We start from the raw sequence: 5,852 nt of genomic DNA on the forward strand, positions 1-5,852 counted from the left end.
ATTAAATATGGACTAGTATTTTAGAAAATTTATGGAGTCCAATTTTGCAACAATTATTTGGTAGGTTCTTCACAAAAAAACCCATTTTTGCCACTGGGGAAATTATTAAAAATAGCTAGAAAGATAAAAAATGCATACAAATTGGTACTTATCCATAAAATGTGGTCTAACTCTAGTGAAAATTTGTGGGATGCCCTTTTGCAAAATATTTTTGATAGCTACTTCACAAAATCCCTCTATTTTTTTAGTACTTTGAAACTATTTAAATCACTGGTTTGCCGAACCAATCAGAACTCTTCCCACGGATCGATGACATGGTGCCCATCCATCCATCCATCTCTCCATCCCACATCCATCCATCCATTTATCTACAGAAAAAAAGAAAAAAAATGAAAAAGAGATATCCCACCCGCAGCCCAAACCCTAGCTCAGATCCCCCTTCCTCCGTCTCATTCCCCTCGTCCCTGGTGGCGGCACACCACTCGTATCTTCCTCTCTCCACCAAACACGAGCTCCTCTCCCCCGCACCACTCCTCGCCGCCACCACCACCACCACCTATGGCGCCCGATCCCGTCCTCTAGTGGCGCCGAGCTCACCACGGTGACCCCATCCCTCCGCTCCTTCCTCTCATCGGGCCAGATCGGGCGCGCGCGTCCTCCAGTGGCCAAGCGCGACCCCCGATTCAGCAGGCCCGCCGCCCGCGCCCGCGCGCCACCACCCGCTCCTCCTCGCCTCCCATAGGACGCAGACCCCACGCCACTCTTCCTCCGCCCACCGACCCACCCCGTCCCTGATGCCTCACTCGCCGCCTTCCGCCGCAGGGCCGCCGCGCTCGTCCCGTCCTTGGTGCTGCACCTCCACCGCCACCTCCGCTGGCTCCTCGCCAACGCCCCCGCCTCGTGCACGAGCGTCCGGAGCACGTCGTCCACCCCGCGCATGCGGCGCTCGACACGCTCGACGTCTTCGGTAATGGAAGCACCCGGATCCCTCGGTTTCCTTCTTTGGTTTTTTCCTCCATTGATTGGCTTAGCTTCACTGACTGGCGGGGAACTGATTTGGGCGTTTGCAGATATGGAGCAGGACATCAAGGACCCGGAGCACCCCTACTCGCTGGAGCACATACGATGTGTGCTCTCCCAGGAGTATGTCTCCGTCTCCCAGTAGTCCGTCTCTGTCTCCGTCTACCAGTACTCGCTGGAGCAGATACGTATACCTGCAAGAATGTGCTGCTCAAGGTTTCTAGTGATTATTAAGAGTTCAGTTTGGGACTAGAAGGTGCTGCTCAATGTTTCTAGTCCGTCTCTGTCTCAAGGGTTCTAGTGTTAATTTTCAATGTCAAATGCTTAGTTGCAGGCGTTCTCTCCTGCAGCATCTTGCACTCATCCACCTATGAGCCCTCCAATCTCTTCTCTGTGATCCCCTTCCATTATAAGAAGCCAGAATCATTGTGGGTTCGTGGTGGAAATGTAGATTTACATTCATGATAAGATAATTAGCACAAATGGCCATTTATCATCGATATCACAGTAGAGATTCGGAGTGTGATCTTGAAAGCACGCCGCATACAGAAACACAACGCTGAGTGCATTTATTAAATAGATTAAAAATAAGTCGCGTGGGTTTGCTTGCTTGTTGGGATTATATTTCCCAGTAGCTTGTTGATCCTACATAACTTCATTCTCTATACGGATCTGCGACCTTCAGGATGCATTTACTTATTGCAAGCGAAGCATCCTATATTATTCTCATTGCACTGTACACAGTCTGCTCGCACAAAATCTATTTTGTTTCATGCAAGAAGTCAAGAACTATCATCCAACTTGAACTTTTGGCAGTATGTAGGCACTGAAAGGCAGTTGGAAGTCTTTTATGGGAGTATATACTTCTTTTATCTATTATGGGAGTATATACTTAATAGATAGAATAAAGAGAAGAGAGTGTACTTAAACAACACTTCTTTTATGGGAGTATATACTTGTATCATACAATAGCATCAGCTCATGCATTTTGAATTCCTCGTCTAGGCGATACCGAATTGTTCTGTCCATATTTGTGGTGATTCTCATACAGAGAGGTATTTCTCTTGGATTTATGTCTACAGAAGCTGCATGTAGAATTGTGGTCTCTTACCTTTTTCATAGAAAGTAACAGGGAAAAGGTTAATTTTATCTATTAACATGGACATACTAGAAGGTTATTTTTTTTAAACAGATATCAAGGGTAATTTGAGTTATTCGTCATCTCCAAAAGCTAAGCTGCTGTAGTTCTGCTGACCAACCCGCGTGTTTCACTTTAGGTGTGAGGAGGAGCCTGTGGCTGAGACTGCATCGGGACAGATGCTGCAACCCATCACAGCGAATTCCTCGGCCTCTGTTACGGCCGATGCAGCAGTTACTCAGGACACCATTCATACCTCGCTTCCACTTCTACATTTTCTTTCTCTGTTCTAGTTACTTATGTGATTTATTCATGTAGAATCTCTACTTTATGCCAATAGCTGCCTGTACCATTGTTCTACTATCTGTGTGATGCCGAACAACATGCTCTTAATCTATTGCTAAATTCTGTGTACTTGTGACGTAGCTGACATGTAGAATCTCTACTTAATATGCCAATAGTTGACGTGTATTATGTGCCAACATGCCAATTGTTGCTGCTGTATTCTGTGTACTTGTGATGTACTCCGTAGCTGACATGTGGAATCTCTACTTAATATGCCAATAGCTGACATGTAGAATCTCTAGTTAATATGTTCTACCAGTATTATGTGCTTTCTATCCTGCAATGCTATCGGGGTACTGCAATTGTTGCTGCTGTATTCTGATTACTTGTTGTGACTAGTATTGAGAGATTTTGGTGGTTGCTTTCAGTATATTTAACTTGGAGTTCTCCAGTACTCCTAGATTTGCTACTCAAACAAATTTTGAGTACTTTCATTGGAAAGGAGTGAAATACTCCTGGTACTTGCATAGGTTTAAAAATTACTTGCATAGGTTTAAAAATATTGATGGTACTTGTGATGAAACCAACAAGCAACTTGCTAACCTCTTTCAGTGTTCAATCATCTTTTCATTCTTAAATTTTAGTGTTCAATTTCAGATTATACAAACTGGTGTCTGTTGTTCTTTTTCTTTTTTGAACTAAACTAGAAGTAGGAATTCATTTTATCGGGTTAGTGTTGTAAATTGTGGATGCTTCCTTTTTGTTATTGGCTTATTACTTGCTTGATTTGGGACATCTACAACTGAAATTATTATGATGCCATATTTTTTATATTACTCCATGCTCACCAAGTTATTGAGTTGAAGTTGTCGTTGTTTGCTGTCAAGATTTGCTTATCCTGAATACATGGTTATGTTTTGTGTACTGCTGTCCTGATGTTGAGCTGTTCAATTTCACTGTTGTACCGCTGTCAAGATCCTGCTGTACCGCTATTCAGTTTCAGTTAAATTTCAGTACTGTTGGAGTAAATTTCGCTGTTCGATGATTGTACTCCAGTGTTCAATTTTCGCTGTTCAATGATTGTACTCCAGTGTTTAATTTCCTGATTGAGTAAATTTCAATGTTCAATTTCAGTAAAAGCAGTACATGTACCAGCGGCAGCAGCTCCTGTGGCAGCGGCGGTAGCACCTGGGCAGGCGTGGAACAGCCTGGGCTTGGAATGGCCTGAGCGCGGGCCAGGAGGAGCCCCTGCGTGTGGGCGGCAGCAGAGCACGCCTGGGCGGAGGCGGCGCCTACTCTACTTGCTTGGCTACTACAGTGATGCATGCACCGGTGAAGCACGCACACATGCTTGCTTGTCCGCATGTATCTTCATTGCTACAAACATCATCTAGATGTACGACAAATGTCCCACCTCTTTGTGTCGTTTTGCTCCTCTTCTTCTTGCATCCGAGAAAAGTGGTGCTTAATATGCTATTGATTTACAATGTCTGTTCATTATCACCAAGTCTAAACTATGGCTTTGATTTTTCCTGATACTTAGGACAAGCTACAAGCTCCCAGCGCGTCTGATCCAGGGTGCATTAGGGCCAACCTGTTACGGAAGATGGCCATGCTCACGAGCCCCTCTGGATCAAAATAGGTATTCCTTTCTGCCTCTTTGGATTCACTCATATTTTGCCTCCTGGATTGATGGATTTGTCCAATGGTGCTGTAATTGTAAAGTCTGGTCCTAATTTACTTTCTGTATTTTCGAGGCTTTATTAAGCCCTTGGTGTTGATTGAGTGTTTGCTCCTCTAATGTTCATGAAGTCCATTGTTATATACCTCTCATTGTAGATGGCAAATTGTGGCAGCTGGAGCATGTCTCACTAGAGAGAGCAATGAAATCCATTGTATTGTTCCGTCAAAACAAAAGTACATTGTACTGTTATGATAGTAGCAGAAGTTTCGTCATTTTCTTATTGTATATTCCCTTCGTTCCTACTATATTCCTGTGTAAGGAAATGTATTCCTGAGATGATTTTTTGTGTTATGTAAACTTGGGAGATGTGTTATGTGATGTGATATGATGGTTGACTTGAATTTGACCTGGAGTTTTCCTAATTTGAATGAAATAATGTTGGATGTATGTGTGTGATTGGGCTGAAGTCTGCTTGGTCCAAATTGGGCAAATAATTGGGCCAAAAAAGGTGACATCCCAACAAGCATCGAACAATTTCAAAAATGAAATCAAAAGTCTTACAAAAAAATAAATGGACTGCAAAAAGGCCGAGGGCCAAAAAATGCATGAATCCCCAAAACTAAAAAAGGCCGAATTATTGCACTAGGCCCATGTAGCTAGCGAAAATTTACAGAAAAATATATATTAAAAAGGCTGAATTAATGGGCTCGGTCCATCTAAAGCACCGAAATGGACTGGGCTGATTCTAAGTAACGACCTTTTCAATTGGTCGCAATTTTGCCACGTCAAATTGCCACGTCGGATCCGACGTGGCCTGGGCAGACAGCTAGTGACCAAAACAAAAGGTCATGGGTTCAACGACCTTCTGTTTTGGTCGTAAACGTCTACGACCTTCTCACAGAGAAGATCACTAATTTCAGTTTACGACCGCCAGCTTTTGACCTTCTGTTTTTGGTCACAAAAAGGGCGCAAATGAAAAACTATGACCTTTCAGCGGCCAATAGCGAGGGCCACAAGTTGACATATTTCTTGTAGTGGGGGCTGACGGACAAATGCGTTTCCTGACAGACTGACCATCTATTTGATTCCTCGGTGAGTATACCGGGTCTGAGATGATTGTTCGGCATTTGAATTTATCATTTTGTCGGTATGCCCATTTGGATTTTCCACACTAACCATTCCAAGCAGGTGAGCGGGATATGAAATCCTTGTAAAACAAAGTAAGCCGCTAAGGGTATGCCTTTGTGGATCCATATGGAATTACGGCCTCCAACTGATTTGGGGTATCCGGACCCTGATGGTCGTGCAAAAATAATCATACCTTGGTTGTCAGTCTCACCCTTTAATGGTCATGATTTTATTTGTGAGGATACCTTACTGGAATACCTTGGCCACACCTGTCCTTGATTCTTCGTATGATCAGGGACGTGATTAGTGCAATATTTTTGACATTATTCCCTTGTGCCTGTTTTCCGACCTGGATCCGCACATATATGACATATAATCGGGGCTTGTAGCGGTACAGAACTCGTTGTTGAGGCCAATCATACAAGAAGGTGATAAGGTTTTAGGACATCTCCTTAACAGTTGCGGGAATAATCACCTTCATGACCTTTTTCAAGACTGTTGATTCGGTGATGTCATCCCCACATCTTGTCAATTCTTGTAATTCATGGGATGTATCTCTGCTTATTTTCCTTTGCCTGACTCGTGAGGTTGTGGGAT

General features: G+C 43.6%; 1 long non-coding RNA gene across 1 annotated transcript; it reads left to right on the plus strand.

Annotated features, from left to right (window-relative positions):
* Positions 1 to 433: 433 nt before the first annotated feature.
* LOC119331364 lies at positions 434 to 4,535 on the plus strand. The gene is made up of 5 exons (XR_005160479.1): positions 434 to 967; positions 1,071 to 1,143; positions 2,298 to 3,839; positions 3,987 to 4,085; positions 4,283 to 4,535. It is a non-coding gene; the product is annotated as an uncharacterized LOC119331364 (long non-coding RNA).
* The last annotated feature ends 1,317 nt before the right edge of the window (positions 4,536 to 5,852 follow it).

Source organism: Triticum dicoccoides, chromosome 7A (genome assembly GCF_002162155.2).
Source record: "Triticum dicoccoides isolate Atlit2015 ecotype Zavitan chromosome 7A, WEW_v2.0, whole genome shotgun sequence".
In the NCBI taxonomy this organism is placed as follows: Eukaryota; Viridiplantae; Streptophyta; class Magnoliopsida; order Poales; family Poaceae; genus Triticum; species Triticum dicoccoides.